At 51.1% G+C, this 13,083-nt stretch overlaps 1 protein-coding gene across 1 annotated transcript in view; it reads right to left on the bottom strand.

The window, feature by feature from the left end:
• CFAP70 (cilia and flagella associated protein 70) overlaps positions 1–13,083 on the bottom strand; it is an 88,795-nt gene that overhangs the window by 33,600 nt on the left and 42,112 nt on the right. The window lies entirely within an intron of this gene.

The raw sequence follows: 13,083 nt of genomic DNA, 5'->3' as shown, positions 1-13,083 counted from the left end.
GAAGTATCTGTCAAGAAGTTTCATAACAACTAGCAGAATAGTGAGTGCATCTCTGGAGTAAGTTGTGTGTTGGAGAGCTCTGCTGGTTCCAGGGTGTGGTCACAAGAGGCAGGTGTAGCTCTTGCTGAATCCCAGGAGCAGTGCACTGTTTCTGGACTTGTTTGCTATGGAGTCCCGTGCTCCCCCCCCCCCCCCCCCCCCCCGGCTTCGGTCGGGAGGGGGGAGGAATGAACCCCAGGAGGGGAGAGGATCCAGTCGGGGCGCAAGCAGTGTCACCCAGACTCCCCGAGAGGACATGGAGCACAGGAAGACCAGAAGCCAAACCAAAGGCAAGGTGAGTGCTGCAAAAGCACCTGCAAGTGTCAGCTGGTGAAGAGCGCAAGAGGGGTGAGGCTGTGACTGCCATGGCGTCTCGGATAGCCACCAATATAAAAGACTATAAGGAGGTTGGTAGGCAGCTGCAGAAATACCGCAGGGAACTACAAACTGCCCTGAGTGATCTAGATAAAGCCCCAAAGGGAAAGAAAAAATTACAGCAGCAGAAAGAGTTAAATCCTGCAAGGAGGCTGTGGACTTTTACAAGGAGGAGAGGTATAGACTACTCCAAGCCAGCGGCCCGTTTAACCCATTAAGGACCAGCCACTGTATATATACGGCGGCTGGTCCTGGGCTTAGAGGACCACCGATAGTAAAAATACGGCGGTGCTCTAAGCCTCCTGCCTCTGCAATCAGTCAGAGGGCAGGAATGGGTTATCAGCTGTCAGTGACAGCTGATACCCCGGAGCAGAAGGCAGGAGGGGGTTTTAACCCTTCCTGCCTTCTGCTTCCCCGATATACAGTGCTCAATGAGCACTGTATGGGGAAAGTGAAAGTAACATTTACTTAGACTTAGACCCTGGCAGCTCTGCAGGTGACTAATGTCTCCACAGGGGTTGCTTTCCCCTATAATTAGGGCTTCTATGGACGCCCCAGCTACAATGGGAAAGTGTCAAATAAAGTTAAAAAAAAAAAAAGTGAATGTCCCCCAGAAGTCTTATATGACGTCATGGGGGACACAGATAGTAAAAAACACAATTACATACATCAGTAAAACAAAACAACAGAATAAAACAACAATACATACATAAGAAAGAGAATAACAGAAAGCAGACGCCAACAAAAACCGTCGCCGTATGTGCCCTGTAAACCAAAACCATACATACTATATATCAAAACGTCCGAAATAAATAGAGGAACCCATTCCCATACTTTATTTTATTGTAAATATAAAAATAATTTTAAAAAAACTATGAATGTTAAAAAAATCATTTGTTTTAGCATTTTACCCCCAATAAAACTAAAAAACGGAAAAAAAAGTCAGTGAAAAAGATATTTAAAAAATAGTCCTATATGTCACGGAAAAAAAAACGCAGCAAAAATAATTTTGGTAGCTAAAGGAAAAAAAATGGAGCAGTAAAACCGCCACATGGGTAAAATCCCTAAAAACTGTCTGGTCCTTAAGGTACAAAACAGCCTGGTCCTTAAGGGGTTAAAGAAAAGCTCTTAAACGACGAGCGATTCTCCGGAATGGCGCACGCAAGCAGCGACTGCAGCTCAGACGAGTCGGAGGATGCGCAGGATGGGATGCCAGTATGCTCTGGGGAGCAGCCGTCCCTACAGCAGAGGGGAACTGCAGGGAGCAGCATTCCTGCTGAGCAGGTCAGCCTGCCCCCCACATCGGAGGAGTCCAGTGCTGAGGACGCAGACGACGACAGCGACAGCAGCAGCGGTGAGGGGGCCCTCATAATGCAGCAAATCATGCTGCAGGAGTCCCCAGAAAGAATGCAGAACATGTATTTTGGTGACGACGTGCCTGAAACATCGGCAGGCAAAAAGAAACAGAAAAAAAAGATGAAGACCACCGTGCAGGAGAGGTTTGTGTACGTCACCAAGCACTCCGGTCCGGCTGCAAAGTCAGATCGGGGTGCTAGTCCCGGGCTCTGCAGTGGGTCCGGTGCAGGGGACTGGGGAAGAGAGGGTTAATGCGGCCCAAAACTCCATTTCTGCTTGTGCCAGTAGTGGGAATGGAGGCGATAAGGAGGCAGAGAAGGTCCGTGGGAAAGATGGAATGAGGGGTCGCGGCCAATCTGGAGGTGCTGGCGCTGATGGCTGCCCCCCAGTGGGAGGGGGGGCAGTCCAGTGTCAGGTTCCATCAGTGGCGGCTTGGCTGTCCCTCCTGTGTCCCTAAAGCGCCTGTCAGGTGTAGAGGGGGCGCAGTGGGTGGTAGCCAAGCCTGCCAATCCTCCCACCCATCAGGACAGTAATGCAGTTACAACTAAGCAAGTGAAGAGTACCACAAGTCCCAGAATGGCTGGGAAAATAGGCGGAGCTGGGGCTGCAGAGACAGCTCCTACCAAGACTAATGCAGGACTCGGGACGGATTCTGTGGGTCTCCAGCTTCAGCCTGCTGGAGGCTCCCAGGACATACCATCTAGCAAGTGTAATGTTAAAAACAAAAGTGAATCAGGACCTGGTCCGGCGAAAGGAAAGGAAGGTATGAGTGGTGTAATGAATGTAACTGCTAGTACTACCGCTGCCCCTGCTCCCGTGGAGGCTAGGGATGCCCCCAACCCCGTGGGAGGTATGCCATCAGCTGTACAGGAGGGTGGGGATTCGGGTAATAGTCAGGGGATGGGCCGGGATCCAGTCACCTCTCCAGCGGCGACAACAGCTGGTAGAAGTTATGCCAGTGTCGCCGCTGGAGGGAGGGGGGATGCGTCCTCCTTGTCTTTGGGCTCTGGGGACGGCGTTTTGCAACGGCGCCTCCTGGAGGCCTTGAGGAGGGGGGAGAGCTCGATGAATGTAGGGGGCAGAGTTGTGGATTTGTCTCTCTGGGTGGAGAGACATGATCTTGGTGCCTTCCGAGAACAAGGGGGGGAGACAGTTTGGTCCCTGCCGACAACCGGGCAGGACATTGGCCGTAGGAATGTGGCTCGTCTTCAGTGGAGAGGCAATGACGCGTGCCCATCCAGGAGTAAGGTGGTGGAGCTTCTGCTGAAGATGGGTTTCAGGGCAAATGACATCTATGCCCTGATCCATCCTTACGGCACGTCTGAGTTCAACATCAGCTTTGTTCGCCCAGAGGGCCTTGAGCTCTTTTGGGGGAACTACGAGTTGATGAAGGACGAGCCCGGCTGGCGTGGTTTTGCTGCACAAGTCGTAACCCGCCAGACAGGGGTCAAGAGAGTGACCGTTTTGACTCGTACCGAGTCACTCTCTTGTTACGATATCATGACTTGGATAAGTCGGTACGGAGAGGTGGTGGATATGCCCAATAAGAACTGGGATGAACACGGCATCTGGTCCGGAGCCTGGACATTTATGGTGAAACTTAAGCATTCAGGGAATTCGGTGGCCGACATATCATCCGGGGCCTTCCTTGGCAGGGATCGTATCTTGGCCTTCTACCAGGGGCAGCCGAAGCTCTGTCACAAGTGCGGCGACCCCACACATTTGAGTGCCGCCTGTAATGTCATCAAGTGCGCTCTGTGTGGCGAGGTAGGTCATCTTGCGGCATCTTGTACAGAGATTAGGTGTCACCTGTGTGGTGACCTCGGTCACCCATTCAGTCGCTGTCCGCGCTCTTTCGCCAATGCGGTCATGGCCCCAGCGGAGGAGAGCCGTGAGGTTGCTTCTGCAGGGGAGGGGACCAGCAGAGGTGATGGAGCCCAGGAGCCAAGGAAGAACAAACATGCTGGGGCAGCCAAGCTAAGGCGCCAAGAAAAGCGCGGAAGGGGCAGGGAGCTGGTGGAAACCCAGGTGGCAGGTGGGTCAATGCTGGCCCCTGCTCCGGACGCAAATCATGTGGCTGAGGCTCCAGGGGACAGGGAGCTGGATGAGGAGGTCAGGAGGATCCAAAGGGAAGAGGATGCCACTTATTCAGATTCTTCCCACTATGAAAGTGTGGGTGAGGGCAAGGTTGAGTGGCAAAAGAAAAAGCGCAAGCAGGGCTCCAAGAAAAAGAAAAAAAGGGAAATCTTACCCTGCAACGGGCCAGGTGCAGGAAGGCAATCCAAACTCTCCTCTTGTTGGGCTCTCCAACAGGTACCAAGCTCTCTCGTCCTCGGAGGAGGCAGAGGGAGAGGTGTCTAGGACAAGCGTGGGGCCTACAGGGGGTGCTGAGACTTCCTCTTGTGGGGGTTTGGTGACCTCCAGGGGAGGGCTGGCCCAGAGCCCAGTGGCAAGGAGGACGAGGTTGAGGAGCCCCTTGCCATGGACCTTTCAGTGTCCAAGAAACGTGGCAAGGGGTCATCCTCAGACCCTGATGAGAAAAGGGGTGGGAAGAAGAAAGCCATCTAACTCAATCACCAATGATGGCGGCACCCGCTCCGTTGACGCTGGCATCCATTAATGTTGCCAGCATTAAATCTGATATGGCTAGATTCGAGGCCTTTGATTTTCTCGGCCGCGTTGAAGCCGACATTTTGTTTTTGCAAGAGACCAGGCTGCCAAATTTGGCAGCCGTGCATAAGGCAAGGAGGGAATGGAGGTCTGGTCCATCTTACTGGTCTCTTGCGGCCGAGCCATATAGCGGAGTGGCGGTACTTTTTACCGCAGCGGTTGAATGCCGACGGGTTATCGAGTTAGAAATAGGTAGGTGCCTGATCCTGGATGTTCTCATGAAGGGACAAGAGCTTCGGCTAATCAACATCTATGGTCCCCAAACCAAGCGGGACCGCAAGGATCTCTTTATGAGGATCAAGCCGTACCTTTTTACCAGTCGGCAGGTGATCTTTGGGGGTGACTTTAACGCAGTCACGAGGACCCGTGACAGGGGAGGCTCCTTAGGCAAGCTGACTTATGATAGCGTCGCGCTTAATAGCATAGCTAGCGAAGCTCGCCTGGTGGATGTCCACATCCGGCACACCCCAGGCCACGCGGGTTTCACCTATTATAGAGGCGAGTGCAGGTCTAGAATAGATAGGTTTTATTTGAAGGAGGAAGCCATCTCTTCACCAGTTTCTGTTGTTGAGGTGGAATTCTCCGACCACTGTCTGATTTTGTTTTCCCTGAATGTTGCAGAGACCCCCCAGATGGGTAGAGGCTTATGGAGGCTGAATTCATCACTCCTGGAGGAAGCAGAGATAAGACAGTCCTTTGAGGATTTTCTGCAGAGCCAGGTACCATTACTGGATCTTTGTAGCAGTAAGTCAGAGTGGTGGGAGATGCTCAAGATCAGGGCGGCGAGGTTCTTCCGCCAGCTCTCTAGCCTCAGGAGCCTGAGTAAGTACCGTCTTTATCAAGGCCTGAGGAGGAAACTCGAACATCTCGTCTCGACTGGAGGTAGCCGAGAGGATATCTCCAGAGTGAAGTCTTTGCTCAAAGGGTGCCAGTATAATAGGCACACATCTTTGGTTTTTGAGAGGGATTTCGGGAAGTACCACTCGCCTGACCCTTACAGAAACTGCAAGATGTCAGTGAATCGTAAAGTTGTCACTGGACTGACCGACGGTATGGGATCTCTGAACAGGTCCAGATCAGGGATTCTGGAAGTCGTCAGATCCTTCTACTCGCACCTTTTGAGAAAGTTAAACTGGCGATTGATGGGCTTGCGCTCAAAAAATCGCCAGGACCGGATGGACTAACATCCGAGTATTATAAGACCTTCAAGGACCTCTTGAGTCCCCTCTTGACTGAGGTATTCAATGAGTGTCTTTCCTCGGGCACTCTGCCTAGGTCAATGAGAAGGTCGGCTTTGATCCTTCTGTCAAAAGGTAAAGACTCAAGCCGTATTGAGAACTGGCGTCCCATAGCGCTTCTCAATACGGACAGGAAGGTTCTGGCAAAAGTGCTATTTAATCAGCTGGTCAAGTTTGCACCCCGGCTCCTCTCGGGCGCCCAGCATTGCTCTGTTTCAGGCCGTAGCACCTTTAGTGCTGTTCTCGGTGTCCGGGAGGCAGTGGAGCATGGTAGGGCTGGTCACTGGGAGGGGTACCTGCTGTCCTTGGATCAGGCCAAAGCGTTTGATCGGGTTAATCACGAGTACCTCTGGTCTGTTCTTCTGAGCTATGGCCTGCCAGTGGGGTTTGTCAATTGGCTCAGAACATTGCACGCGGGGGCTGAGACTTTCCCGCTAGTGAACGGTTGAGTCGGCCACCCATTAGAGGTTGGGTCTGGCGTCCGTCAGGGTTGTCCTCTGAGCCTCTTGCTGTATGTGTTTGCCATTGATCCTTTCCTTAGGAGGATTGATGGTGGGCCTATGGCGGGGGTCGGGATGGATCGGGCGGTGCCGGAAGCCACCCTCAGGGTGGCAGCATACGCTGATGACGTCACCGTCTTTGTGTCCTCGAAGGGGGAGGCAGAGTACGTGATGGCAGAGGTGGATCGCTACTCGGAAGCATCCGGGTCCGGCATCAACTGGGATAAGTGCGAAAGTCTCTGGTTAGGAAGGGGAGATCCTACATTTAGTCTCTCGGACACCCTTCCAGTGCCCCAGGACTCGACTAAAGTTTTCGGCATCAAATTTGGCCGGGGAGATTACCCCATGCAAAATTGGGTGGTCAGGCTCGATGGTGCCACTCAGAAGGTGGCCCAGTGGAAGGGTTTGTCTTTGACCCTTCGGGAAAGGGTTAACCTGATCAAAACATACCTACTCCCTTTATTCATGTACCTGGGCAGCGTTTGCATTTTGCCAGAGCCTCTCTGGGCCCGGGTCTACAACCTGTTCTTCCTAATGTTGTGGGGGAACAGGTTCAACCTAATTAGGAGAGATGTCACATATCGCACGAGGAGACTAGGGGGGTTATCTATGGTCAACCCCGTGGTGTTTCTCGTAAACACCTTTAAGATCAATATAGGCAACCTCTGGCAAGAGAGGGCTCCTCCGTGGGTATTCTCCTGTTGGGGATGGCTTCGGCCTTTCTTCCAGGAATGGGAGACAGGAGGGCGAGTGAAGGATCTTCGCACGCCGCACGGGCATCTTCCGGCTTACGCTACCGTTGTTCTGAAGATGATACGTCGGTGGGGTCTGGGGATGTGGGAGATCAGAACTCTGTTGAGGAAACTCCTCGATAAGAGGGTTCTCTTGACCCATTTCCAGAAGACCCTGGCGCTCAAGGACTGCCCAAGTCGGGATCTGGAGGGAGGGTTACGTTTATTGAATTCTGACAGGATCCGCTTGAAGTTTTGGGACTTGACTTGGCGCTGTTTCCATGGGAGACTGTATGTAAGGGGCAACTTGAAGAGCAGGCCGCTGGTGGATAGGGGTTGTCCCCGCCAGGAGTGCAGCAACGTGCTGGAAAGCATGGAGCATTTCCTGCTTCAGTGTCCCTTTAATACAGAGGTATACAATCGGGTGGGAGCCTCCATTGGTTGGCCCAGGTTGGCACGCCTCTCGTATGTGGAATGGGTCTATGGGGCATTCGGGGACCTTGGTGGCAGGGACCGGTGCACTTTATTCTTAGTCAGCCTAGTGGTCAGGTTTCACATTTGGAACGCACGGTGTCTAGTTTCGACGGAAGAGAAAATCCTCCCCGCGGATGAGGTGAATAGGAACATCCTGGGTGACCTGGTGAAGGTGCGCTCTCTGGATTATGAGAGGTTGGGCAGGACTAAGGCCTCTCTCCTATGGAGAGGGTTTGTCTTTCGTTAGGGACAGTTTTCTTATTGTTAGGGTCTTTTTAGGGACAGAATAGGGAGAGGTAGGGACAGTTTTCTCTGAGGGTAAGTTTTAGGGAAGGAGTAGGGACATTGTAGGGACAGATTAACTATAGGGATAGTTTTTCTCTATTTGGTCGGTGCCCGGCTTATCATATCCAGTCCTGGTGGAGGGCTGAGTGTGACACTAGTAGAGTTTTGTTTTCGGTCAAAGATAAAGTATGTACGGCTGCAGGTAACTGAACCTTAGGCTTTCGGGTATTAATGTGTAGTGTTGGTTTGTAGTTATGTAGTATGAGATGTTATATGTTTTGTTTTGTATATAGGGTTAGGGGTTATAGATAGGTTGGGTGGGGGCTTATTGGGGGGAGGGGGGGGGATTTATGCCTCAGCCGTAGCTTGACACGTCCCGGACAATGAACATTGGGCACGGACTGTTGGTGCGGGCGTGGCCCTCAGGCTGCGGCGGGCAGGGCGTGTATTCTGGTGCAGCTTGGCTCGTCCTGGACATAGACATTGAGCACGGACTTGGGATGCAGGCGTGGCTCCCAGGCTGCAACGGGGAATGGGGGGGGTTGGGGGGGGGTGTGTGGTGGTTTGGTCTGGTTGTAGGGTTAGTTTAGGATTATGTAAGGTTCTATTCTTTAGGTGGTGGGCATCACGAAAAATAAATAAATAAATTTAAAAAAAAAAAGGACCAAAAAAAGGGTATTGGGTTGTTCTGGTTATTATTATTACTTTTGGTTGTTAGTATTATTGTTATTATTATATAATTGTTTTGGCTGCAATTTCGGTTATTAGTTATATTTTCTTTCTTCTTTTTGGGATTTCTGGCTGGATCCTGTGAGTTAGGGATGTTTTCTCACATGTGGGTATATTGTTATATGTAGTATGTAGCGTATATGTATTGGTGAGGATGAGTGAGTGTAGTTTTGGAGTGCAGGTTGGTGTAGTGTGCGGTGTGTATTATTTGGACCAGATGGACCTTTTGCTTTTGTCCCTTTGTCCTGCAGTAAGGCAAAGTACAGTTAATATAAGTGATAATCTGTTTCTGTTTTATGTTTATGTCTTATGCCAAGTGAGCGATATTTATGTTCTTGTCATTGTTATGTTTTTCACTTTTATAATAAAAAAAGATCTACAGGATGTAACTCGGGATCAGTAAAGGATAAGTAATGTATGTACACAGTGACTCCACCAGCAGAATAGTGAGTGCAGCTCTGGAGTATAATACAGGATATAACTCAGGAGCAGTACAGGATAAGTAATGTATGTACACAGTGACTCCACCAGCAGAATAGTGAGTGCAGCTCTGTAGTATAATACAGGATGTAACACAGGAGCAGTACAGGATAAGTAATGTATGTACACAGTGACTCCACCAGCAGAATAGTGAGTGCAGCTCTGGAGTATAATACAGGATGTATCTCGGGATCAGTACAGGATAAGTAATGTATGTACACAGTGACTCCGCCAGCAGAATAGTGAGTGCAGCTCTGGAGTATAATACAGGATGTATCTCGGGATCAGTACAGAATAAGTAATGTATGTACACAGTGACTCCGCCAGCAGAATAGTGAGTGCAGCTCTGGAGTATAATACAGGATGTAACTCAGGATCAGTACAGGATAAGTAATGTATGTACACAGTGACTCCACCAGCAGAATAGTGAGCGCAGCTCTGGAGTATAATACAGGATGTAACTCAGGATCAGTACAGGATAAGTAATGTATGTACACAGTGATTCCACCAGCAGAATAGTGAGTACAGCTCTGGGGTATAATACAGGATGTAACTCAGGATCAGTACACGATAAGTACTGTATGTACACAGTGATTCCACCAGAAAAATAGTGAGTGCAGCTCTGGGGTATAATACAGGATGTAACTCAGGATCAGTACAGCATAGGTAATGTATGTACACAGTGACTCCACCAGCAGAATGGTGAGTGCAGCCCTGGAGTATAATACAGGATGTAACTCAGGATCAGTACAGGATAAGTAATGTATGTACACAGTGACTCCACCAGCAGAATAGTGAGTGCAGCTCTGGAGTACAATACAGGATATAACTCGGGATCAGTAAAGGATAAGTAATGTATGTACATAGTGACTCCACCAGCAGAATAGTGAGTGCAGCTCTGTAGTATAATACAGGATGTAACACAGGAGCAGTACAGGATAAGTAATGTATGTACACAGTGACTCCGCCAGCAGAATAGTGAGTGCAGCTCTGGAGTATAATACAGGATGAATCTGGGGATCAGTACAGGATAAGTAATGTATGTACACAGTGACTCCGCCAGCAGAATAGTGAGTGCAGCTCTGGAGTATAATACAGGATGTAACTCAGGATCAGTACAGGATAAGTAATGTATGTACACAGTGACTCCACCAGCAGAATAGTGAGCGCAGCTCTGGAGTATAATACAGGATGTAACTCAGGATCAGTACAGGATAAGTAATGTATGTACACAGTGATTCCACCAGCAGAATAGTGAGTACAGCTCTGGGGTATAATACAGGATGTAACTCAGGATCAGTACACGATAAGTACTGTATGTACACAGTGATTCCACCAGAAAAATAGTGAGTGCAGCTCTGGGGTATAATACAGGATGTAACTCAGGATCAGTACAGCATAGGTAATGTATGTACACAGTGACTCCACCAGCAGAATGGTGAGTGCAGCCCTGGAGTATAATACAGGATGTAACTCAGGATCAGTACAGGATAAGTAATGTATGTACACAGTGACTCCACCAGCAGAATAGTGAGTGCAGCTCTGGAGTATAATACAGGATATAACTCAGGATCAGGGCAGGATAAGTAATGTATGTACACAGTGACTCCATCAGCAGAATAGTGAGTGCAGCTCTGGAGTATAATACAGGATGTAACTCAGGATCAGTACAGGATAAGTAATGTATGTACACAGTGACTCCACCAGCAGAATAGTGAGTGCAGCTCTGGAGTATAATACAGGATATAACTCAGGATCAGGGCAGGATAAGTAATGTATGTACACAGTGACTCCACCAGCAGAATAGTGAGTGCAGCTCTGGAGTATAATACAGGATATAACTCAGGATCAGGGCAGGATAAGTAATGTATGTACACAGTGACTTCACCAGCAGAATAGTGAGTGCATCTCTGGAGAAGGTTGGGTGTGTGAGAGCTCTGCAGGATCCAGGGTGTGGTCACCAGTAAGAGGAAAGCTTACCCAGCCAAGTCTACAGGTGCTGGGCTTGCTCCAGCCATGGAGTCCCAGACCTCCTCCCTCTGGCCTCGGTCGGGGGGAGGGAGGACTGCACCCCAGGAGGGGAGAACACCTGGTCGGAGTGGCAGCAATGTCACCCTGACTCCCCTGGAGGAGCCCAAGAGGACCCGCAGCCAGAGGAAGAGAGTGGAGGACCATGCGGCAAAACAACGTTTGCAGGCAAGTTGGGCTGATCGCAAGGAGGGCGAGTCTGTAACGGATGTGGCATCACGCATTGCCAAGTATATGAAGGACTTTGGGCATGTCGGGAGGCAGCTGAATAAATATAAGCAGGAGCTGCACGTTGCCCGCTATGATGCGGAGCGGGCCAGATCCCGCACCAGGAAGTTAGCCATATCGCGGCAGATTGAAGCCTGTGAGGAGGCCATTGAGTTTTATGAGGAGGAGAGGGAAAGGATTCTGCAAAGAAGCGGGCCTTTCAAAGAAAAACTGTTAAACGACGAAAGGTTTAGCAAAATGGCGTCGGTGAGCAGCACTGCTATTAAAGAGCGCTCTGCCAGGTGCTCAAGCAGCAGCACAGGCGAATCAGACAGTGCTGAGGATGGGCGAGCTGGGTGCTCTGGTGAGCAGCAATCGTCGCTGCCAGGTGGGACTACTGGGCCCAGCATCCCAGCTGAACAGGTCAGCCTGCCCCCCACGTCAGGCGAATCTGACCAGGAGGACACCGACGACAGCTGCAGCAGCAGTGGAGAGGGGGCGCTGATAATGCGGCAGATACAGCTGCAGGAGTCCCCAGAGAGGCTACAATCCTGCTACTTTGGAAAGGATTTGCCCCCAGAAACCTCAAGCAAAAAGAGGAGGAAAAAGGAGAAAACGTATATTCAAGAAAAGTTTGTTTATGTCACCAAGCACTCTGGTTTGGCTGAAAAGTCAGACCAGGGTGGTAACCCTGAGCTCCTAGTCCCGGGCTCTATGGTGGGTCCGGTGCAGGGGACTGGGGAAGAGAGGGTTAATGCGGCCCAAAACTCCAAGCCCACTTGTGCTAGTAGTGGGAATGGAGGAGTAAAGGAGGTGGAGAAGAGCGTTCGGAAAGCGAAGAGTCGCGGCCAGTCCAGAGGTGCTGGCGCTGTTGGTCACGTCCCAGTGGGAGGGGGGCGTGATCCGGCGCCAGGTCCCACCGGTGGTAGCTTAGCTGTCCCCCCTGTGTCCCTAAAGCGCCTTTCCGGTGCAGAGGGGGTGCAGGGGGTGGTGGCTGGGTCTGCCGATCCTCCCACACATGGTAAACATCCTTCTGCTGCTGGAAGGAAAGCTGGGGGAACTGCAAATCCAAGAGTGGCTAAGGTGGGCGGAGCTACAGCCACCAATGTCAAAAGAAATGTTGAAGTACATCTTCAGCCACCCACCAAAGGTGCCATGGACTTGCCCTCAGGGCATAAAGAGAAAATTAAGAGTAAAGGTAACATGGGTCCTGGTCCAGCAGCGAATGGAGAAGTGAGTGCGGTAATGGATGCGGCTGTTGGTACCCCTGCTGCCCCTGTTCCTGCTGCCCCTGTTCCTGCAGGAACAGGTGTCCCCGATTCCCCGGCTGGTATGCCACCTTTTGTACGGGAGGGTGGGGCTTTGGAGGGTAGTCAGGGGGTGGGTCAGGATCCAGTCGCCCCTCCAGCGGCGACAACATCTGGTAGAAGTTATGCCAGTGTCGCCGCTGGAGGGAGGGGGGATGCGTCCTCCTCGTCTTTGGGCTCTGGGGACGGCGTTTTGCAACAGCGCCTCCTGGAAGCCTTGAGGAGGGGGGAGAGCTCGATGAATGTAGGGGGCAGAGTTGTGGATTTGTCTCTCTGGGTGGAGAGACATGGTCTTGGTGCCTTCCGAGAACAAAGGGGGGAGACCGTCTGGTCCCTGCCGACAACCGGGCAGGACATTGGCCGTAGGAATGTGGCTCGTCTTCAGTGGAGAGGCAATGACGCGTGCCCATCCAGGAGTAAGGTGGTGGAGCTTCTGCTGAAGATGGGTTTCAGGGCAAATGACATCTATGCCCTGATCCATCCTTATGGCACGTCTGAGTTCGACATCAGCTTTGCTCGCCCGGAGGGCCTGGAGCTCTTCTGGGGGAATTATGAGCTGATGAAGGACGAGCCCGGCTGGCGCGGTTTCGCTGCACAAGTGGTAACCCGCCAGACTGGAGTCAAGAGAGTGACCGTTTTGACTCGTAACGAGTCCCTCTCTTGT

The sequence above is a fragment of the Eleutherodactylus coqui genome, chromosome 8 (genome assembly GCF_035609145.1).
Source record: "Eleutherodactylus coqui strain aEleCoq1 chromosome 8, aEleCoq1.hap1, whole genome shotgun sequence".
Taxonomy (NCBI): domain Eukaryota; kingdom Metazoa; phylum Chordata; class Amphibia; order Anura; family Eleutherodactylidae; genus Eleutherodactylus; species Eleutherodactylus coqui.
This window is presented reverse-complemented; position numbering and strand designations above follow the sequence as displayed.